The sequence below is a fragment of the Lithobates pipiens genome, unplaced genomic scaffold, assembly GCF_037356315.1.
Source record: "Lithobates pipiens isolate NorthernLeopardFrog02 unplaced genomic scaffold, aLitPip1_a1.2 Scaffold_19, whole genome shotgun sequence".
NCBI classification, from domain to species: Eukaryota; Metazoa; Chordata; class Amphibia; order Anura; family Ranidae; genus Lithobates; species Lithobates pipiens.
Genome location: NW_027507764.1, coordinates 27,486,189 through 27,511,126, shown reverse-complemented (window position 1 = coordinate 27,511,126; position 24,938 = coordinate 27,486,189).

Below are 24,938 nucleotides of genomic sequence, written 5' to 3'. Positions count from 1 at the left end.
GAGGGTTACCTATCCAAAACACCCCCCACTCATTTTTTGCAATGGGCCATCAGATGGGGGATGGGGGTGATGAATCTGATAAGGGGACCTTATACTTTAGGCTTTAAATACAAATTTCCCAAAATGTTATACTGATATTGTCCAAAAATGTTTGTGTCTAATCTGCTTGCAATGTTGATGTGCCAAATTACAATTTATTTTTCTTGTTTCACTCCACAGTTTCCTTCAACGCCACAGGAATGGCAGACTGTGGCCTCCCACTTTGCCAGCCGATGGGACTTTCCCAATTGTGGAGGTGCAATTGATGGGAAACACGCATCGTCCCACCCCCCAACTCGGGGTCCTACTATTATAATTACAAGGGGTATAATAGTATCGTCATGTTGGCGGTGGTGTCATCGACGTATGACTTCCTGTATGTAGACGTGGGGAAAAATGGCCGTATGTTGGATGGTGGAGTGTTCACCCCAGATGACGACTCCATAGTCGAAACGCGTTGGATGGACCTCTTTGCAGATATCGCTTTCCTTCTATTCATGTACATGTCGTTTTGATATCTACAAAATGTGAGTTTCCTTTATAGGCTTGTTTAATAAAGTGCGCTCTGAGACGGTATCACGCTATGTTGGGTTTTTATCTTTATGGTTACATGTACGATACCATTGCTCTATCTCTTATTGGATACTGATGAGGTGTTCGTCCAATTGATGCGGTGGTGCAAGTTGAGTTTGCTGATTGTCTACACCTATTGAATTCCATATATAAGCCTGCAAGACTTGGGGGGCGTACGCCCAGCTAAGTCCAAGTTTTCAGGTAAGCCTCCCCCATTCTCATGGTGGTGGTGGTGATGCATGCATGAAGAGTACACTTTTGGAAGGTCTTTCTTCTGCAAATTTAATTTGGATTTCACAGTTTTGGACTTATTTTAGCACTTGCACACTTTTTAAGAATAATCTGTGACAGATTGTTCATCTGTTTACTTTTTCCATTTATTTTAAATTTTATTTGCATTTAATTTAATTTGAATATATTTTCTATTTTGTAATTAATAGTTTGTACTTGGTTCCATGATTAAGTATCACTAGGGGACACCTTTTGTGAATATTCCGTGAAGGACTATTCATTTTTCACGTTTTAGCATTGAGTCACTTATATTAATTTATATTTGTATTCTATTTAAATAGTTAGAACTTGGCTTCACGTTTTAGTATCACTAGTGAATATGTTTTTTCCATATTCAGTTTGAGATTTATGTGGGGGCACATATAATCTTATTTTTTTTTGGTCATAGCACTAACCATTTAATTTTCTTTTGTTTTATGCTTTTTTTGTCTAGAAGCTGGGTTGGCAGCTTGACCAAAAAGCGCAGTATACTTTTCAATATTATTTTCACTGTTTTTGAAAATTTAAAGACGTTTCTAGCTAGTTTGGGGTGTTTCAGACTCTCCTCAAAACACCAATGATGTTCTTAATTTTTTGTTGAACATCATTGATGTTTTTCTGTATATTCTCTAAATCGCAATTGCACCCCATTATCTCCCCACTGAGGATCTGGGCACTTTCACTGGTAAAATGTGATTCTTCTTCCACAACATCCACATCACCTAAAAAAAAAAAAAAAAAAACACACACCATGTATTATAAATAGGCTGACATACATTGATTAGCTTACCTGAAGCTGTGGTCTCCGACACTCACCTGTTGTGGTGACAATTTCGCCAATTTCGCCAATCTCTCCTTCCTCCTCCTCTGCTTCTGGTGTTGGTATTTCCCCTTCTTTGGGAGGTGTGGGGTCCCTGGTGTCCTCAGATGTCCCGAGTCTTCACTCCCCTATGAGAATGTGAAAAAGGAATAGGGATGCACCGAATGGGTTTTTTGGTGCCGAAACCGATACCGAAAATGAAAAATACACTAGGCCGAAAACCGAAACCGATACCGAAACAGCACCGATACCGAAAATGACTGTTTTTAAAAAATATTTTTATACAGGAGGTGGTCAGAGACTGGCGAAATGGTACAGGAGGTGGTCAGAGACTGGCGACATGATACAGGAGGTGGTCAGAGACTGGCGACATGGTACAGGAGGTGGTCAGAGACTGCATACATGGTTCAGGAGGTGGTCAGAGACTGCATGCATGGTTCAGGAGGTGGTCAGAGACTGCATGCATGGTTCAGGAGGTGGTCAGAGACTAGGGACATGGTACAGGAGGTGGTCAGAGACTGGCGGCATGGTACAGGAGGTGGTCAGAGACTGGCGACATGGTACAGGAGGTGGTCAGAGACTGGCGACATGGTACAGGAGGTGGTCAGAGACTGGCGACATGGTACAGGAGGTGGTCAGAGACTGCATGCATGGTTCAGGAGGTGGTCAGAGACTGCATGCATGGTTCAGGAGGTGGTCAGAGACTGCATGCATGGTTCAGGAGGTGGTCAGAGACTGCATGCATGGTTCAGGAGGTGGTCAGAGACTGCATGCATGGTTCAGGAGGTGGTCAGAGACTAGGGACATGGTTCAGGAGGTGGTCAGAGACTAGGGACATGGTACAGGAGGTGGTCAGAGACTGCTGGCATGGATCAGGAGGTGGTCAGAGACTGGCGACATGGTACAGGAGGTGGTCAGAGACTGGCGATATGGTACAGGAGGTTGTTAGAGACTGCATGCATGGTACAGGAGGTGGTCAGAGACTGGCGACATGGTACAGGAGGTGGTCAGAGACTGCATGCATGGTACAGGAGGTGGTCAGAGACTGGGGACATGGTACAGGAGATGGTCAGAGACAGGGGATACGTACAGGAGATGGTCAGACTGGGGACACGGTACAGGAGATGGTCAGAGACTGGGGACATGGTACAGAAGATGGTCAGACTGGGGACATGGTACAGAAGATGGTCAGACTAGGGACATGGTACAGGAGATGGTCAGAGACAGAGGACGTGGTACAGGAGGCATCCCCCATTGCAGCCAGTGTGCCTGTGCCCCATTGCAGCCAGTGTGCCCCATTTTGCAGCCAGTGTGTTCCATTTTGCAGCCAGTGTGTCCCATTTTGCAGCCAGTGTGCCCCATTTTGCAGCCAGTGTGTTCCATTTTGCAGCCAGTGTGTTCCATTTTGCAGCCAGTGTGTTCCATTTTGCAGCCAGTGTGTCCCATTTTGCAGCCAGTGTGTCCCATTTTGCAGCCAGTGTGTCCCATTTTGCAGCCAGTGTGTCCCATTTTGCAGCCAGTGTGTCCCATTTTGCAGCCAGTATGCCCCATTTTGCAGCCAGCCTGTGCAGGGAAGAGAGCCGCCTCCGCCGCCTGTTTGATCACAGCGCCGGGAACATCACAGCTTTAATTTCAATAGCTGTGTGTTCCCAGCCGCGCGCCGTCACACACAGCCCCTCCCCCTTGTCCGGGCACTTTGATAGACAGATCATCCGTCCAATCCTGCGGATGATCTGTCTATCTAAGTGCCCTGACAAGGGGGGGGCTGTGTGTGACGGCGCACGTCCGGGAACACACAGCTATTGAAATGAAAGCTGTGATGTTCCCGGCGCTGTGATCAAACAGGCGGCGGAGGCGGCTCTCCTGTGCTATGCACCCCCCATGATGGGCATCACCAGGGGCGGGGGCGGAGCCCCGTCCCCCGGAGCCCCGCCCCCACCCAGGCCACGCCCAATTTTCGGCTCCATTATCGGCCGTTTTTCTCTTTCGGCAAATTGCCGAAAAGGGCATTTTCGGCCGATATGTTTCGGCGGCCGAAATTTCGGTGCATCGCTACTTAGCATACAGAGGGCAGAAATAGGAATATGAAACATTGCTTGGAAGTGTCGTACAATTGTGTTTTTTGACAGAGTTCAAAGGTGAAAACATTATTTTTGACACTTTCTAAAGCTGGAATACTTACCTGTAGCGTGAACAAATGTAGTCAAGTGCAAGTTGGCAAAACATTGTTTTTGGAGTGGGCTAACGAACAATGTTTATTATGAACGATTGAACCCATGAACATGAAAGTGGCCATTTTAAACTGTACAACATTAAATCAAAGCACATGGAGCAGTATGCAAGCAATAATAATAATAATAATATGAACACATGACAACTACTTACTTTTTTGAAGCACTCGCTTGATCCTTCTGTACTGATCATGCTCCTTCAGTTTCAGGTCTGACCAGCGTTTTCTCAGTTGATCCTTTGAACGTCGTACCCCAAAATTCTTTTGAAGACTCTTCACAACTTTAGTCATGATCTTTGCCTTTCTAATATTTGGGTAAGGTCCATACTTCCCATCATAGTCGTTCCTCTTCAATATGTCCACCATCTCCAACATCTCTCCAAAAGACATATTTGAGGACATAAATCTTCTCCTCCGGGATCGGGACGTTTCAGGCTCCGGGCTTTCCTCATCCTCCTCCTTGTTAGTGGAATTATTATTGCGCACCTGCTGTATCTCCGCCATGTGCTCTCTCCACTGCGCCGAAAGAGAAGGGGCGGGGGAATAGTCTATAAAGAACGTCAGGGGCGGGGGGAGTTTCACGCATGCACACTGTATATAAAAAGCAACACACGTGTGTCGGACGTACAATCTGTGAGCAGAGTGAGGAGCTGGCGCGCCGATCGTGCAAAAGAAGGTACAATTTTTAACTTGGTACATCACTAGCCTATACTGCTTCTATATAGGCCTATGTTGGGGCAAGATTTGGAGAGTTTAGCATGGCCTTATTATTAGGGTTTGTCTTGTGTTGTGTCTTGCAGACAAGATGGATCCCTTCCAGAAATCACATTTTATGGGGCTATTCATTGATCTGCTCAGGGAGCAGGCACCAGGACATCAGACTGGAAGGCAGGCATATCAGATTGGAAGGCAGGAACATCAGACTGTAAGGCAGGTAGGCATCAGGACATCAAACTGGAAGACAGGCACCAGGACACCAGACTGGAAGGCAGGCATCGGGGCATTAGACTGGAAGGCAGACACATCAGACTGGAAGGCAGACACATCAGACTGGAACACTGGCAGCACAACTTCAGGCTGGAACATGGATACAAGGTCATCAGACCGGTCAGTAGGTACTGAAACTTCGGACTGGGTAGTAGGTACTGAGGCGTCAGACTGGGTAGCAGGCACTGTCACTGGCCAGACTAACCTTCCTTATAACTGCCTGGACTAAACCTGAACTCGTGGAATTCCCCCCCCCCTTTTCCTGTTCCCTCCTGCCTCACCAGGCCCCAACCTCCCCCATTCTTTTTCTTAGTGTCATATCTCCCCACATTCTTGAATTTTCCAGCATCACCTGATACTGGGTATTCTGCTCTACAAGACTCTGGTCCGGCTGCACCTGGAGTATGCTGTCCAGTTCTGGGCACCAGTCCTCAGGAAGTATGTACTGGAAATGGAGAGAGTACAAAGAAGGGCAACAAAGCTAATAAAGGGTCTGGAGGATATTAGTTATGGGGAAAGGTTGCGAGCACTGAACTTATTCTCTCTGGAGAAGAGACGGCTGAGAGGGGATATGATTTCAATTTATAAATACCGTACAGGTGACCCCACAATAGGGATACAACTTTTTTTGCGGAAGGGAGTTTAACCTCCTGGCATCCGCGCTATGGCCGAATGATGCCCACAGTGTGGATGTGAATTTCCAGGAGGCCGTCATATGACAGCCTCCCCTGTGCATGCTCCCTGTGTGCGGAGTGCGCTGTGATCACCGAGTCACTGAGACTCGGGTGATCACCGATCTGAGTCCTGGCCCCTTACCATGTGATCAGCTGTCAGCCAATGACAGCTAATCACATGATGAAAACAAAAGCTTGGTGATTGTTTTTACGCTGACAGCGGAGGAGAAAAAGAAAGCCGATCACCGGCTTATCTTAAAGGGACAGCGGTCCCAAAAAGGAAGAGGCAATTATGCCTCATTTATAGAGTAACAGTGCCCATAAGTGCCACCTATCGATGCCCACAAGTGCCACCTATCGATGCTCACAAGTGCCACCTATCAATGCCCACCGTTACAGAGCTGGAAGCTGAAAAATGGTCTGGATTGGAGGGGAGTTTAAGTGCCCAGTAAGCAAGTGGTTAACAAGACCCATGTCCACTCATTAATATTAGAAGAAAAGAGGTTTAACCTAGACTATGTAGAAGGTTCTTTAATGTAAGAGCGGCAAGGATATAAAATTCCCTTCCACAGGCAGTGGTCTCAGCAGGGAGCATTGATAGTTTAAAAAAAAAAAACTATTAGATAAGCATCTGAACGACCGCAACATACAGGGGTATACAATGTAATACTGACATATAATCACACACATTGGTTAGACTTGATGGACTTGTGTCTTTTTTCAACCTCACCTACTATGTAAAAACTATGTAAAAAAAGTGGCTTCAACTGGGTCTCTGGGCCACAAATAGGGAAGTGTGTGGTTATGGACCTTTGCCTATCCACCTGCAGAAGTGGGTGAGCCAAGGGGACCCCCAGTCAGCTGATAATCTTGTTGAGCTCCTTGAGAGGTACTTTGCCACTGAGAGCCTGGTCACCTCCCCTACAACCTCACTGACTTTCCACCCAAACACTGTTCCAGGGGAAGTGGGTGGGAGCCATGGCACGGAGACAGAGGAGAGAACTTTTGGTGCCAGGTCTGAAGATGAGTGTCCAAAACAAGGGAAATTGGTACTTGTAAACAGACTTTTGTGGGCCAATGCAAAGTGTTTTCTTTGCCAGGAACTGGGACATGTTGCAACAAACTGTCCAGTGACAGATGAACCTATGCAATGTGACTTATCTTTCAGATGGCAGTCTATGTTTGCTGCTGTTTCATGCGCTGCAGCACCAGTTATGGGAAAACACTTGTAGCGCTACCCCCATGAGGGTTGCTGAAAGATATTTGACTCCAATGGTTACCCTGACCTTGCAAGTCTCCCAACACCTCTGACACCCTGGGTTCTGACATTTCTGAGTAAAATTATGGAGACACCAAGATATGAAGCAGTGATTGAGTAATTATTTCACTTAAAGGATAATTTCACCTTTGGGAACGTTTTACATGTTCCAACCGTCTTCCTGGCCACAGCCATCCTGAACGTGATCTTGATTGGGATATATCCATGAAAGGGAAATTTTTCAGTCACGACCCCCCAAATCTCCAGCTCTTCTAGCTTGCACAGGGGAAGGCTCTTCAAATACTTGTCATAGAAGTCCCTATATAATAGTGTCACTTGTGCTCCAGGGTCCAGGTGGGCTTGGGTATAGACACCTCCCACTTGTATGGATACAATGGGGGAGGGCCTTATCAGTCATTCTGGCAGATTAGCTTGTTTCCTAGAGCAGGCTAGGTTTCTTTCCTTCCTTACCTTTGTAGCACTAACCCCCGAAGGAGCTGCTGGTTTTATTGGGCTTACCGTTACCTTTTTTTTTTGCTTCTCCATCTAGGGATTCCTGTGGTAGATGGCCCATAGAAATGTGGAAACTGACACTGAATATTCTTTTGGGTTATTTATTTGAAACAGAAACAGAGTCTTTCAATAAGGGTAGAGGATTAGGAGCGAGTTCAGGTACTTTAGACTGCAAAAAATAAAGGAAGTCCTTCTAGAAAATCCAGAGAATAAAGACCGTTTCACAACTGGAATTTACATCCCCCGGATAGAACTCCTCTCACTAGGCATAGCAGCCGGTAGAGTGTTTGACAAAGTCTCTACCACAGACTTGTGATGTACACTTGAGCGTAGGATGTTTGACAAAGTCTCTGCTACAGACTTGTGATGTACACTTGAGCGTAGGATGTTTGACAAAGTCTCTGCTACAGACTTGTGATGTACACTTGAGCGTAGGATGTTTGACAAAGTCTCTGCTACAGACTTGTGATGTACACTTGAGCATTACTGAGGGACGTAGACAAATTTAAAGAACTGACATACGGTACCAGTATCTCTCAGCCAATCCGGCGATACCGTATGAGTGTTGATCCAGGTTGCATCCTTCAACTAAGCCTCCAGATTCCTTCAGAGAAGCCAGCCTTGCACACGACCTTCTCCTGAAGAGTCCTCCCCTGGGGTTTTTCCAGTTGCTGGGCCTCTCCCTTCAGATGAGAGGGCAGCGGACCACCTTCGGATCAATAGGCCCCGAAATCCACTCGGGCTTGTCCGTGCAGTTACGTTGCCTCGGGCCAGAAAGCCCCGAGACTTGGAATGCATGGTTCCGCACCCCAGGCCAGGAGGGCCATGGGGCTGGTTCAGGAGGACCTCCAGGACCGAACAGACAAAAAATAATCTCTCGAACACCCAAGTACGTGGTGTCAGTACCATAAATACCACCCCCACAGAATGCACAGCAGGAGAACACACCCACTGGGCTGGTTCTGAGGGAATAGCGGCATTCATTACACCCAGCTATACTGCATTTAAAACTTGCTGGCAGTGACAGCTAAACCTGTGGTCAAGGAGAACCCAGTGCAACCCAGCTGGACTGGTACTGAAACCAGAAATTGGTTTCATTACCAGTCCAGCTGGCCTCCCCCTCAGCACGGATTACTGCTGGAATGAAGCCGACCACCGCAGGCACTGGGGGGAGGCAGGGACGTACAGGTACTACCATATGCCTGCCTGTGCTATTCTGTCGACGTATATCTTCGTGCGTCCGTCGGCATGTGGTTAAATTGGGATATTTATTATAGCAAAAAGTTTAAAATATTGTGTTTTTTTCAAATTTGTCACTCTTCATTTGTTTATAGTGCAAAAAATAAAAACCAAAATGGTGATCAAATATTTCCAAAAAAAATGCTCTATTTGTGGGGAAAAAAATGATGCAAATTTCATTTGGGTACAGTGTTGCATGACCGCACGATTGTCATTCAAAATGCGACAGCGCTGAAAACTGAAAATTGGCTTGGACAGGAAGGGGATGACAATGCCCGGTATTGAAGTGGTTAAGTAACGTGCTGATCTGCTTTATGTACTGAACTTCATAGGGGAAAAAGCATAACAGATAGTTGGATGTTCAACACCAATAGCAAACTAAGGTCACACATGTACACATTAAAATTCCCTGTAAAATTGTATTAAATATTTTCATAATGGTAGTTTTAAAATAATAATATTGATATTTTTATTATTATTATTTTATTTATTTGTATGTATCATATTGCTATTCACCTAAACTGGATTGTTAAAGTGAAGAGACATAATAAGACTCGTATGATGAGAGTTTGTATTGGAAAGCAGATGGTGATCAGTAAATTCAGCGTCTGTTTCCTGGGGGGAATCCGGCAGAAACTTTTATCTCAGGTTTGTTCTTTGGTGACTTAGTTGTTGTATTGTGAATGGAGCCGCCCCACCCCTGCAATTATGTGTCGTCTTGTGGACGTCTCTAGCGATCGCTCAGCTCAGGTGTCAGTAGTCCCGGGAGAACACAGAAGGTTTAGAATCCTCTAAAAATGAAGAATGATGTCACCGGCTTTACTATTCTCTACAATCTGATGCAATGTGTGAGATGTTGTTTTCTCTCAGTCCGCATATGGTGATCAGCCTCCAGAATATGACCTATCAGGGGAATCCAACACAACAGTCATAGTAAAAGATTTTACTGTATAAGACACAAGAAATACCAAATTCTAAATGTGTCTCTAAACTTTCATCCAATAGAATAATCTCCGGCTGTTCTCTGAAGTAAATGTTTAATAATATTTTACTAAAGAACTACTTTCCTGTATGAGCAATGCTGAGAGAAATAAAAATTATACAATTTAGTTATTTCTTTTACTAGATATTCAGTATATATTATATTTAAACTTCATATGCAAGAATACAAATTCATGTAATTGTAATTAGCATGTAAAATATTAATAAAATGTATATGATAATTAAAGATGAAATGTACTGTTCAATAAAATATCAGTAATAATTACAATAATAACAGACTTATGATTTGAGAAGAAAAGTGTGTAATACATACGGATGTTTTTCCATGAAATGCAGCTACAGGGCCGAATATCACGGTTTTATCTTTGTCACCACTTCATCTCGTACACCTGTACACCACCTATGGACCATTTACATTTCACTATGAGCCTAGTGATTCAGCAATATATTTTGTAATAGCGAAGTAATACATATATCCTTTTTCTTAGGACAAAAAAATAATCATTTTTTTTTGCCGATACTGTCTTGTTTTTATTTTTACGCAATCCATAGATAAAACAATAGCCAAACGTAACCACTTCAATACCGGGCACTCCCCTCCCTTCCTGCCCAGGCCAATTTTCAGCTTTCAGTGCTGTCACATTTTGAATGACAATTGCTCAGTCGTGCTACACTGTGGCCAAACACAGTTTTTATCATTTTCTTCCCAGAAATAGAGCTTTCTTTTGGTGGCATTTGATCATCACTGGGGTTTTGCTAAACAAATAAAAAAAGATCGAAAACGTTTTTCTTTGTTTTTGTTATAAGTGTTGTAAATAAGTAATTTTTCTCCTTCACTGATGGGTGCTGATGAGGCTGCACTGACAGGCACTGATAAGGCGGCACTGATGGGCACTGGTGAGATGGCACTGATGATGAGGCACTAATATGCAGCACTGATAGATGGTACTGATGGGCATTGATAAGCGGCACTGATGGGTGACACTGGTCACTGATAGGCTTTATTGCTGGGCACTAATTTGGCAACCCTGGTGTCATGAGTGGGCATACCTGGTGGCCCTGGGTGGGCATCCATGATCAGCATCCCTGGTGGCCATGGGTGGCATCCCTGGTGATCCTGGGTGGGCATCCTTGGGTGGGCTTTGCTGATAATTAGCGCAGACCCCCCCCCCCCCCCCATCAGGAGAGCAGCTGATTGGCTCTCCTCTACTCACATCATTTAGACGTGAGTGAGGAAAAGCCAATACACGGCTTTTCCTGTTTACACCATGATCAGCTGTGATTGGACTCAACTGATCATGTGGCAAAGAGCCTCCGTCAGAAGCTCTTTACCCAGATCAGAGATGTGCTGTGTCAGACTGACACACCACATCAATGATCACCGTGTGGGTGGCGGGGGGACACGATCGTGGGTTATCCTGATTACGTCATATGACGTCTAGTCCGGATAACAGAACCACTTTGCACACGTCTATATGGCAGGCAGGAAGTGGTTAAAGCCCAACTCCAGGATACAGAGAAGCGGTAGAAATACTACTTGTGTATACAGTATATATATATATATATATATATATATATATATATATATATATATATATATATATATGATGCTGAGCTCCCAGCAAACAGGTGGCTAACTGAGCAAAAGTTTGAGCATTTATATGAAGACCAGAAGACCAGAACAGCCAAAGTTTGGTCTGAACCTAAGTTTGGACCAAAACATTCCTGTCCTCCACCATCGTGTGGAAGGTAAGTCACTTAACCATGCACTCAGGAGGAAAGTTCAACCTGACCACAGACACATGGTCCAACAAGCAATGGCAGAGATGTTATATACTGTATCATCCGTTGCCCACTGGCAGCTGGAAAGGATGCAGTCTTCTCTTTTGCCTCATACAATCCTTTAAAACAGGGGAACTATCTAAGAATAAATGTGTGAACATTCCCAGCTAAGCAGGTTGGTACTGATGTCATACATGACTTTTCCTGGCACAAGATGGAGTGCCACCACTTGGTCTGCCCCTGCGGAGCTTACCAAATTCTTGGCCCAGTGTGGATCCAGTTCCCTAGACATACCAGCTGTGATGCTGCATGTCATCATTTTACCTAAAGCCATTGCATAGTCTCTTAAAAACTTGCCCTGTGAAACACCAGCCTCCCACAACTCACCCAATGTAATCTGCTTGTTTTATGGGCAACATACTGTACATTAGCTTGTCCACACAGGCTTAATCTGTGGTGAAAATCTAACATGTACCACCTCTGATCATGCGGGTCCCTAACCGGGTCGGTTGTGTTTTTCTGTTCTGGACCTCAACAGCTGCTTCTGTGTGCCACCTTAGGAAGCTTTGAACTACTCCTATTCAGTGTACTCCACCACCCCCTGCCAATCCCTCCATTGGCCTCCCAATCACTCAACGAATAAAATTCAAAGTACTAACAATAATTTACAAAGCCATCCATAACTCTGCCCCCAGCTACATCACTAACCTAATCCCAAAATACCAACCAAGCCGCTCTCTTCGGACATCCCAAGACCTCCTGCTCTCTAGCTCCCTTGTCACCTCCTCCCATGCTCACCTCCAGGATTTCTCCAGAGCTTCTCCCATCCTTTAGAACTCCCTACCCCAATCTGTCCGACTATCCCTTAATCTATCCATCTTTAGACGATCCCTGGAAACCATTCTCTTCAAAGAAGCCTATCCTGCTTCTAATTAACACTGGTTTACTTCCTCCATCAGCTCATCCCCCACAGCTATTACCTTTTGTATCAATTGACACATTGTGTGTGTGTGTGTGTGTGTAGCGCCGCCTCCTGAAGAACACGCGCTATATGTTTTGAAAGTTAATGTTACACCTAAACTGCAGTTTGGTTTGGGTATAATTGTTCCAAATTTGGACCTCAGCATCAGTCTGACTGGACTATATGGTGTTTGGCCTGGCCACAGGGGGCACTGTCTCTTCTGGCAGGCGTGGAACCACAGTCTGGTTGGGTGCTTTAAGGTTACTTTCTCTCGGAGCCCGGTCAGTGGGAGTGTCACTCTTGCTGTGCTTTCTGGGAAAGGGTACTTAAGATGCGGATGTCACGTGGTTCGGGGGTTCAGATCCAGAAGTATGTTCTGACTCCATGGTCCTGGTCCTCCTGACCAGCCCCCAGGAAGGCTATGGCCTGGGGTGCGGATCCACCCGTCTTTATGTCTGGGGGCTGGCTAACCCGAGGCAAGGAAACTAAAGAAGGATTCCGAGGTGGTCCGGTGCCGTCTCCGGTCGTTGTAGAGGCCCAGCAACTTCGTAGCTATCCAGGGGAGGACTCCTCAAAAGAAGGCCACATACGGGTTGGCTTCTTAGCAAGAGCATGGTGGGGCCCTAAGTGAATCCAGTCTCGTGGGTATCACCAAACTGGCTGAAAGATCCAGTTATCACACGAGTGTTTTACAAGTTCTAGTTTCCTACATGTTCTACAACAACGTCTGTGACATAGACTTGTTCCTGAGTTAAGCACCTTGTCGGCTGCTAGTCCTTGTGAGAGAGGGACTGTCCAACCTGAGTGAACATCCAGTTGTGAATGGCTATTCTTACTCTGGATTTAGTCAAAGTAAGCAAGTCCTTTATTTTTGACTTTGACACTAAGAGTACCTGAACTTTCCTCCTAACCCTCTGATCCTATTTTAAGAGACTGTTCGTTAACTATGTTTTTGCAAATAAAAATCCCTATATGCGGATCTGTCGTCAGTCTCTAAAGTTACTGGGGCATCTACCACAGGAACACCTGGATGTAAAGCGAGGAAAAGAAGGCAACGGTAAGCCCAATCAAACCAGCAGCTCCTCCTTTAGTGCTATATATATATATATATATATATATATATATATATATTATACGGACTGCAATATATACTCTGAATTGCATTATATATACACTATACAGATTGCACTATATACTCTGAACTGTATTATATATACTAGACTGACTGACTGCACACTACACTGCACTACCTGCCTAATTTGCATTCATTCACTATATGCAGCCGCCGTGTAAGCAGCAGTTTTATATAGTGTGGGGCATGAGCCATGATTGGCCAAGAGCACCCAGCCTTTGGCCAATCATGGCTCTCAGAGCAGATCACACTGTGATTGGCTAAAGAAATTTCACAGTGCATTATGAGGTGCTCCGCAGAACTCGAATTTGCCACCAAAGCCACATAAGTTTGTTTGTTCTGCGAACAAACATCCCATGTTCGAGTCAAACTTACGTTCGACACATCGAACATCAGACATCACTATTTGTTATGACAGCAGGGCAGAGAATTTATCTCAGATTGGTAGTTGTACAACAGAAGAAGAGGGAGAGATTGCACCTTTTGTTGCTGTCCCCCTTCCTCCCTCTTTTCCTTTTGCTATGAAAGCCTCGCTTTCCATACATCGATCGGTAGGCACCCATAGAATATAGTAACCTCTGGCTGCCATACAACAGGTCCTTGTGCAGCATCCCTGCCAGTTTTGTGGCTGGAATGTAGCAGAGATATGGCACCATACATCTGACATACTCTCTCCCACATATGTGCCCCTTTTTGTCAAATTTTAGTTCTGTCAGCCCTTGTACACACGGTTGGAGATCCAGACGGAATGTGTCCGATCGGACCGTTTTGTCTGATATTCTGACTGTGTGTGGTCTGCATCGGACTGTTTCCGGCCGAATATCCGACGGACCAACTTTTCCAACTTGCCGGTAAAATTTTCCGACAAAATGCTCCAGTCGGACATACTCCGATCAAGAGTGGAGAAATCCAATCAGACAAAGTGCCACGCATGCTCAGATCAAATTCCTACATCAAAGCTATTGGCTACTAGCCTGAACGTAGTCCTGTCGCAACAAAATAATGTCATCACGTTCTGAACGATCAGATTTTCCGACAACTTTGTCCGACCGTGTGTATGCAATAGTTTCGGACAAAATCCGACGGATTTGGTTGTCTTAATGTCCGACCGTGTGTACAAGGGCTCAGAGTACCAGTCGGGGAAAATTCTCTCTATTTCCTGTCCTGGTGATAATGCTGACTGGGAAATAAAGAGAAAAGTAATCACTCTTCCATTCCTCCTCACCCCAGCAATGAAAACCCATTGTTTTACTGTATAGACAACAGTTAAATATGTTAGTGCTTTGTTAGACCCCTTTCACACTGAGGCGCTTTGCTAGAAATAGCACCTGCAAAGCACCCTGAAAGAGCTGCTGGTGTGTCTCCAGTGTGAAAGCCCTGAGGGCTTTCACACTGGAGTGGTGCGCTGGCAGGAGGGATAAAAAAGTCCTGGTAGCAGCATCTTTGGAGCGGTGTGTATACCGCTCTTCACCGCTCCTGCCCATTGAAATGAATGGGGCAGCGTGGCTATACCTCTGGCAAAACGCTGCTGCAGCAGCGCTTTGCAGTGGTTTTATTCCTTTCTCGGCTGCTAGCGGGGAGTTAAAACCACCCCGCTAGTGGCTGAATAGCGCCACTAAAACGACGGTAAAGCGGTGCTAAAAATAGCACAGTTTTACCGCCGGCGCCCGCACTGCCCCAGTGTGAAAGGGGCCTTACTGTTGGAGAATGCCTCCACCCCCACATCATATTCTATTAAGCACTCTTAATGAATTAGGTGCGGGCATTTAATGGGGACTTGGGTACGCAGTAGGGGTGGCAATAGAACACAGCACAGAGAAATATTCCACAAAACAGCAGTAGGGCACAGCAAGGGTACCCCATCCAGTGAGAAGCAATATGGAAAATCTTGGGGGAAATGATTGTTAAATCTTGTTGAGCCATGATACTGCTTTAAAAGTTCAGGCATGTGTTACCGGCCTCAAAATGTGAATTAAGAGAGCCGATGATTGTAGACGCGATGAGATAAGGTGATCAGCTTGGCGTGGACTGCAAAGAATCACACAAACAGCATGAGATATGACCATTGACTTTATGGCTGGAAGTAGTTTCATTTTTACATAACAATACATCTTTTACATTTTTATAGTCACATGTGTATAACCATTGACAATATATAATACAGATTTTAACTAAAGTATTTTAAAACGTAGTTACAACAATGAACATTACTATATTTTAATAACATATATATTCCTGTTGTTCAGTGTTATAGATAATTATCTTTATCTCTCTGGTACACTTTAACTGTGTAATAATCATACTGGCAATGCATTGCTTTAATACAGACATGATTTCGGTAGTACTCTTTTTTTAACCACTAGATGGTGCACATTGCTTGTCTGTATGAAGCAATGCATAGGCTTTAACTACAATAGTTTTTTTTTACCCATTTTAATGGCAGTTTTCAACATGTCCTTTCTAAATCTATGCAATTTTCCATAAATCAGGTTTAAATATACCTATTTAGAATGGTTTAGTGCTTATAATAGACATTTGTTCTGACTAATGCAGTATTTTCATGTTTTAATGCCCTTTTGACTTGTTTCTCACACATGCTGTTCTAAACTTCTATAGCATAAAATCTGCTGAGACTTTTCCTGCATCTGCTCAATATGTTTAGGAATCTTTCTATCACAAGTTATTACAGATTAGGGACAATTTAGAGTACATAAAAGTACATACTGCAAAGAATCACACAAACAGCATGAGATATGACCACTGACTTTATGGCTGGAAGTAGTTTCATTTTCAGTCACATGGTGTGTGGCCTTATATAGACTCTGTTTGTGTACCTTCTCTGCCATCTACTGGTTATTGATAGAATAGCAGGAAGATATTTCTTTGCTTAGAAATAAAATACAAAAAAATTAATATGTACTTTGCTTTGGGGTGTCTGTTTTGTGACCATATAAACCCCAGTCCGTCACACATGCAACTTCCAGCCAGCGCCAACATGCCGGCAAGTGATACAATGTATTTTATTTTCTAAATACATTGTATCACTTGCTGGCATGTTGGCGCTGGCTGGAAGACAACTATACTCAGGGTAATTGGCTTTACCGCTTCTACTCCCTGTTTGAACAGCACTGGCTTTTCTATATTAAGCTGCTGTTCACCAGAGGATAATTAAAACTTTGATCTTCCACCTTTTGACTGCGCTTTTGCGGATCTTTTTAACTCTATCCTTGCTGGCTCCAGCCTACTATAACTACCAGTGCTCTCCATACCAAGTCCCCTTCCTTTTTGAGCTCTCCTTTGGCTGGAGAAACATAATATAACATTTGGTTCTTCCCTCTCTGCTGGGGAAGAACCCTCTCTGCCTCTATTGCAAGATTCATACCCTAGACCTAGCTGGTAACAATATACCACCATAAGTCTTCCCTGTCTTCTTGTTACAACTATCATAATTAGCTCCTGAAGAAGTGTAAAGATACGCGAAACATGTCGAGCATGAACTTAGCATCAGCAGTCAATCATCCTTGATGTTCTGCAATTTTGTTTATTATACCAAGGTCCTGGACTGTTCAATATTGAAGAGAATCTTTTCTTCCCACTACTAATTACATTATGGCTACGGTACTAGAGCGGTAACATCTCCTGTGATGAATATATGATTGTTTATGACTTTTTAAGATGTCTATTAATTTATTGTTATTTTTGTAAATAAAATTATATCTTTTTAAACAACAGTTTTTTTGTAATTGGGACTAGAAAGTCCATAGCCCCCTTTTTTCTCCTTTTCCCGTATGTCACAAATGTTTGCAGGGGAGTCACCAGGCTCAGACTCCACCCCACCTTTCAGAGATGACTCCAGGTCCGCTCCGCCTTCTGGGATTTCCGCAGCTGCACAGGACACAGTCCTGAGTGCGGGTCCACATTGTAGTACTGTGGCTCCTGGTGGCTGGATGCAGGCCGTGTGAGCTGTTCGCCACAATGACCACACCGGATCCAGGCACTGACCACTACATTCTGGGCACAGCAAGCACAGTCGGTCCATCCCATCAATCATCCCGAGGGCAAATCCCCCGCGATGCTCAAACCGGACACTAGTATCGACTAGTGTCCACTCCTGCATGTCAGGCAACCAGGTCAGTGCTGGAAACACATACGATCTCTTCGCCATCTCGCTCCTCTGCCTCACAGTGTCTGCTAGCAGGTAACGCTGGGTCTCCTCTAGGGCGTGGCGACACCCCCTCGCTTCCAGACAGGCTGGCATCTGTGAAACTGATAGACAAGCCCATCCCCAGGCGCGTGGCTGTAACCCTTATTTAGACGAAATGAAGTTTGCAGACATACTGTAACTAGTAGGACTTCTCCAAGCATGTCGTCCGACACCGCCTGTGCCCGGGCAACTGAGATCAGATGACCGCTGACCCTTTTGGTGGTTTGCAGTAGCAACAACAAAGTTTGTAACCCATGTCTCACTGAAAAGAACACTTTTAGCACAGTGCCGCCCGTAGGCACCCGCAGGCTTACCCTGATCACCCCAGGCAAAAGTATACATCACCAGGCTCACTTTACTGTTCAATGCAGGAATTTGGAGCAAAAGTTCAAGATGTCCAGCATTAGCAGATTGCTACACATATTTGTAATCAAAATCAAGACATCCAGTATTAGCAGATTGCTGGAAGTATTTGTAATCCATGGGCGCAATCAACCGCCGTGGTTGCCACAGGTGACAACACATGGTAAACAATTCCTGAGTTGCAGGTTTTTGCACAAGTGTCCATCCCAGCTGCGGTTGGGGCAACTGGGCAAGCAGGACAGCAAGGATTTGAACTTGAAGGCAGCTCCCGCTGGTTGCTATGGACACTTGTTGCTGTAATACTGAATAGCAGGCAGAGCACATAAATCCTTTGCTGGTTCAATCCCTCAATGGGGGTGGAACAAAGTACAGTTCCTCGGTTCAGTCAACTTTGGTTGCTAGGGGCAATGGCTGGCAGGTTACCTGTGAACAGTCATCCCAGACGAGCTCCAAATATAGAGGTACCCCCGTAGGGGCTGCTGAACATTATGGTCCGTCTATCACCCTGCACAGCCAGGCATTCAATTCTCAGCAATCAGAGTCATTGAACGGTCCATGTACTTGTTTTTGTTTGTATTTTGATTTTGGGGAATTAACTTGGATGTGGATAGGGGAAGCCCAACTCCAGAAAAACAACCCCACACCATAACCCCCTTCTCCATCAAATGATTTGGACCAATGCACAAAGCAGAGTCCATAAAGACATGGATGAGCATGTTTGGGGTGGAGGAATTTGACAGGTCTGCACAGAGCCCTGACCTCAACCCAATAGAATACCTTTGGGATGAAATAGAGTGGAGACTGCTGGCCAGGCCTTCTCGTCCAACATCAGTACCTGACCTCACAATTACGTTTCTGGAAGAATGGTCAAACATTCCCATAGACACACTTCTAAACCTTGTTTATAGCCTTCCCAGAAGAGTTGAAGCTGTTATAGCTGCAAAGGGTGGGTCAATTTAATAATGAACCCTATGGACAAAGATTGGGATGCTATTAAAGTTCATGTGTGTGTGTAAAGGCAGGTGTCACAATACTTTTGACAATATAATGTATTATATTTATATTTTGGGAAGTATATCCTGAAAATGAATAAATATAATTGTAAATTGCTGAAAGTGTACTGAATGCGAAATATAAGTGAAGCGCACTACTCCCTTGGGAGCTGCAAAGTTGTTCGCTTTCCTACTGGCCATCCCGGACACCTGGAGCTACCCTTACCTCTGACACTTCGGGTTCCATTTGTGTAATAACACCAACTCATTGTTTATGATTAAAATAACAGATTAAGTTTACTGAAGAATAAGGGTATGTAAGGGGTTACAGCAACTGCACTACTACACTCATGTAGTGCAACAGTACGGCGAATACTCACAACAATTTGTACAAATAAGTTGGTATTTTGAAAAACCTTAAGAATGTGTCTCCAATTGGGACTGGTGCTCAGGATGCAAATGCCTGGCTGGGCACCTTCTCACTTCCAGCACACTCAAGCTGAATACAGAAATGCAAATAATATTTTATGATGCAACACAACTACAAGGGAGCTCCCCCTACTTTAATAAAGGTGCAAGGCCTTGCAATATAAGATGCAGTCTCTGATATTCTTTCTTCTGCTAGCTATTTGTGTTTGTAACAAATTTGTAATCCAACAGTGCAATAACAGGGGTTAACTTGAGATGAATACGCAAACTGTTCCTGGAGTGCGAGCCACTTGTAATTATCTCTGAAATAATTGCTTAGGAATAACACAGTGTTCCAGTGAAGTGAAGGATAGGCTTGAGGCAGTCTAAACTCAGTCATTATTAGATTCTCGCCCGTGGGACTACAGGTCCCAGTGACACTGTGCTAAGATCTAGGTGTGTGAAAGTGCATAATAAACTGTGGGCAACAGCCCTCTCACCAAACTGGATCTGAAGAATGTAACAGCTCTGCTCCAGTGCACTCAGTCTTGCTTCTAGCTGGCCGGCTCCGTCACATCGCTCCGATCCGCAAGATAAACCAGGTCCCTCTGATGCTCCGACAGATGTCTGTGGATCCTTCCCAATCTGGTCACTCGGTCTCTCCAGCGATGAGATGAATGGAAAAGTCTGTATTTGTTCCGCTCCGCAGTGGCTGTAGGCTTTGCTGTCTTAAGACCTCCTCACAGGTCCTTACAGGCAGGCCATGCATCCAGAAAGAGAAATAAAATGGCCGTGTATGTCCTTTTATAACCTACCCAGCATGCAGTCCAGTACAGGGTGATCATGGGTAGGTCACCTGGCATTCTGGGTAGATAGGTCATAGCACAATGTAAACAGACAAGCCACTTCCTGTTATCTTTCTAGTGCTTGGAAAAGGAAAATCATTCAAGTCAATTTCCTGTTATTGGCCGCTAGATGGCACCTAATACTAAAGAATAACACTGTCCATAGGCTTACATGGTAAAGCATTAGTAGACAAAAATAGCAGCACTACACACTCCCCCTACTTTAAGTCTTTGGTCCCCAAAGACAAATTTAGTGTCTACCTACAACATGAGATAAGTTATAATTCTACTCCCACTTGAATGCAGACAAGTAATTACACACTTCTGAGCTCTCACTAATTATCTTGCATAGATCAGGTGTGAGTTCGCAACCAATTTCTGATAAGGCCAGGGTAATTGCCATGGCCCACCCTGCAGTGTAAGAGGTTGAAATAGATTCACCTCCTACCCAATTGACAGTAGGAGGTGTAGCCTCTCGATCAGATCTGTGCACCGTAGGAACTGATTCTTCAGAATTCTCCCCTAGCATGCCATACGTGAGTCTTTTGGGTGGGCGCACTCTCCGTCTCAACTCTATAGTCGAGGAACTCTCCTCCTCCTGTTTTGTCGAATCTTCCACTGCTTCCAGCTCTCTTATTCGAGTGTTGTTACTGATCAATGAATCTCGAGTTTCGGTTTCAGAAGTCTGTTTCAGCTCCCCGGACTCCAAGGTGGACAGTACTTCGCCAAGAAAATCTCCAATCTACTCTACAGAGTCAGTTGTCTCAGGTCTCACATCCGTCACTTCTCTTTCTTCCTCCCCCCAGAATTTCATAGGCAAAGACACCACATCATCAACTGTTCCCATATTTCTCGTCTCCGGTGATGTTCTTGAACTTGAGCACTCTGAATACTCATAGTCATCTTTGGATTCATCACTTTCCTTGATTTCCCTAGCTTTGTTTCTTCTTGAATGGTTACAAGCCAGGGATAATCTTTCAGTGGACACCTGAGAGGCCCCTGGAGCTCATACTGCATCAGACAATGGCAGCAGATGATTTCTATGCCACATCTTCTTTGGCCCGACTCTCCTTCTGGTCGAATCTGATACACTGGCAATCCAGGGAAACGCTTACATACAATAAAAGGCTGTGACTTCCATCTGTCTGCTAACTTGTGCTTTACTGGTATGCCCAGATTCTTTAACTAAACTCATTTTCCTGGCTGTAGATCTTTGAATTTTTATTCTGGCGTCAAAGTTTTGTTTGTTCCTGGACTCTCTCACAGTAGCATGCTCTACTGCCTGCTCATATGCTTGTTTTAGGTTCTTCCTCAGTCGATTTACGTAACCTTTATGTGAGGTAAGGGGAACATCATCCAGAGACGTACCAAAAGCCAAGTCTGCAGGAAGTCTGGCTTCTCTTCCGAACATCAAACGGTATGGGGAATACCCAGTGACATCGCTCTCAGTGCAATTGTATGCGTGAACTAGTGCTGCAATTTGGTCCCCCCAGTGTTGTTTCTTGTCTGGCATCGGGGTCCCTAGCATGTTCAGCAGGGTCCTATTGAACCGCTCCGGTTGTGGGTCACCTTGTGGGTGATAAGGTGTAGTGCGGGATTTCTTGATACCAAGGAGAGTACACAGTTGGCGTACTAACCGGCTTTCAAAGTCCCTGCCTTGGTCTGAGTGATTCCTCACTGGCAACCCATAGTGTATGAAGAACTTTTCCACAAGCACCTTAGCTACCATGCTGGCTTTCTGATCTTTGGTGGGGTAGGCCTGAGCATAGCGGGTGAAGTGATCCGTCATGACTGTTGCTTCTTCCACCTATGTCGGGCTCCAAGCACAAAAAGTCAATGCACACCAAATCCAAAGGCTCGGGACTCTGCAAATGACCCATAGGGGCTGCCCTCTGTGGCAAAGTCTTTCTCTGAATGCATGTGAGACAACAGTGACAGTAGCTTTACACTTCTCTTTGCATGTTGGGCCAGTAGAATCTAGCCCTGATCACCCGGAAAGTTCTTTCTGCTCCTAGATGACCGTGTTCAGCTTGTAGAGAGGCTAAGACAGTAGTCTGGTGTTTCTCTGGGAGGAACAATTGCCTCCTTTCATTATTCTCTGTGAGGCAACTTCGGTATAGTACTCCATCCTTAAGCTTCAGTCGATTCCATCCCTTGTGTAAAATCTTTGCTTCATGCTCTCGACTCTTCTTTAGAAACTTAGTGTTCTGACTCTACAAGGCGTGCACCGCCAACCTGCCCGCGGAATCTTCTGCTTGGTCTCTTCACAGGTCTCCTTTCGACAGAACGCGGCAAACCTTCTCCCTTCACTTGTGCCAGCCCACAGTATCGTCTGGGGATGCCCGATGAATGAATCCCTAGGAATTCTGCAGCCACTTCTCCACTACTTTTCTTGTCCAGACCCTGGCACAGAGCTAGCACTCCTTCTTCAGTCACACAGGCCCATTCCACTGGTTCATCCGCGTCTGTGGGGCCTTCGAGACAGAGCATCTGCATCCCGGTTTCCAACCCCAGGCCTGTATTTCAGACTGAGCTGGAACTCAGCCAATGCTGCTATCTACCTGTGCCCAGTGGCATCCAACTTGGCTGTGGTCAAAACATAAGTCAGAGGGTTGTTGTCTGTTTTGACGGTGAACTCGGCTCCATACAAATAGTCTCGTAACTTGTCAGCTACTGTCCACTTGAGGGCCAAGAACTCCAGCTTGTGCACAGGGTAGTTCTTTTCCGAGGGAGTAAGGCTCCTACTCACATAGGCTATGGGTCTCAACTTCCCCCCTGATGTTGATACAGCACTTCTCCTAGGCCATCTCTACTTGCATCAACATGTAGTTCATAAGGTAGACTGGGATCAGCATAGGCTAGCACTGGAGCTTCTGTCAGGTTCTTTTTAAGTCTCTTAAATGCTTCCTCACATGTATGGGTCCACTGATCCTGTACAGACTCTCCTTTCTTTCGAGTGCCGCTCCGTTTTGTAGTTGTCCCTTGTTCACCATCTTCCCCGGTGACCTTGTGCATTAGCTCATTGTGGGTCGGGCAATAGTTGCAAAGTTCTCCACGAACCTCCGGTTGTAAGAACAGAAACCCAAGAAGGATCTCAATGCCATTACTGTTCTTGGCTGGGGCCAGCTGGTGACAGCCTCCAACTTCTGCGGGTCCATGGCAACCCCTCCTGCTGAGACTACATGCCCCAAGTATGTGACCGAAGTCCGGTAGAGCTGACACTTTTCTACAGACAACTTCAACCCTTCTTCATAAAGTCGGGAGAACACCTTTTCCAGCCGAGCCTCATGTTCTTCAAGGGTCTTCCCAAACACGATGATATCCTCCAAATACACAAGGACCTCCACAAGATTCATGTCTCCAACCGTCCTTTCCATGAGGAGTTGGAATGTGACAGGTGCCCCTGACAGACCCTGAGACATTTGACTGAATTCATAGTAGCCTAGTGGACATATGAATGCGATCTTTTCCTGATCTGCCGGATGCATGGGAATTTGGTAATACCCACTCTTCAGGCCTAACACGATGAACCACTTGGCTCCAGTGAGGCACTGCAATGTATCTTCAATACGGGGGGGTATATTGATCGGGGACAGTGCGTCGCTTCAAAATAGTCGATGCACATGCGGAGAGACCCATTCTTCTTCCTCACTACCACGATAGGGGAGGCATAGGGGCTACTGGGTTCCTGGATTATCCCGGACTTCTTCAACTCAGCTAGTTGTCCTCTTAGGTCTTCCAGGTCACTAAGCAGTACTCTCCGGGCTCTTTCACGGAAGGGCTTGTCTTCCTGGAGGCGAATCGTATGCTTAGCACTCTTTGCACATCCCACATCAAAATCATTCTGAGCAGATAACTTCTCCCACCTTTTCACCTGGGTCTTCGCCCTTTCCCACCAAGGAGGAGGCAAGTTTTCTGTGCAGTGCTGCAGCTCCTTCGCCAGACCCCGGCCACCTCCCTCACTCTTCATCTCATCTGGAAGTAAAGGGTTGGCCGCACTGACTTGTCCCACCAGCATCCGGGCCCTCAGCTTTATCGGCTGGTCTGTCACATTCATCAAACAGATTGGCACTTTTTTTCCTATTTGGTACAGGTCCCGTGTAGGGACCAATTCAGCAACCATCTCCAACCCTCTGGTTCGGACTGCCTCATCCGTTTCCAGTACTACAAATGGGCCTGGCTGGTCCCACTTTAACCTGATAGTGGCCTTCACTTGAGCAACCTTTACTGGCCATATCGTCCTTCCTCTGCCTTTGAGGCTACACCGCTGTCCCACTTCTCCTCTCTGACCACCCGGTGGTATGCTTGTCGTAACTGCAGATGGATTTTATTGATGGTACCCCCCCACATCCATGATGGCAAACAGCAGTCTTCTCACCAGATCCATATTCGTCCCCACTATTATGGAGTTCAGGGGCCTGGGGCACACAACAGCCAGCGTGTCAAATGTCTCCTCTTTCCCCACAGGCGCAGGTCCAAAAGAGATTTGGATGGGGATATAACCATGGTAAGGACATCTGGTGGTCCCAATCCCCCAGATCTCGAGCTCCTCCAGCTTGCGGATGGGGATATGACTCAAGTGTCATAAAAATTCTTGATACAACAGTGTAACTTGTGCTCCTGTATCCAATAGGGCTTGGGTGTAG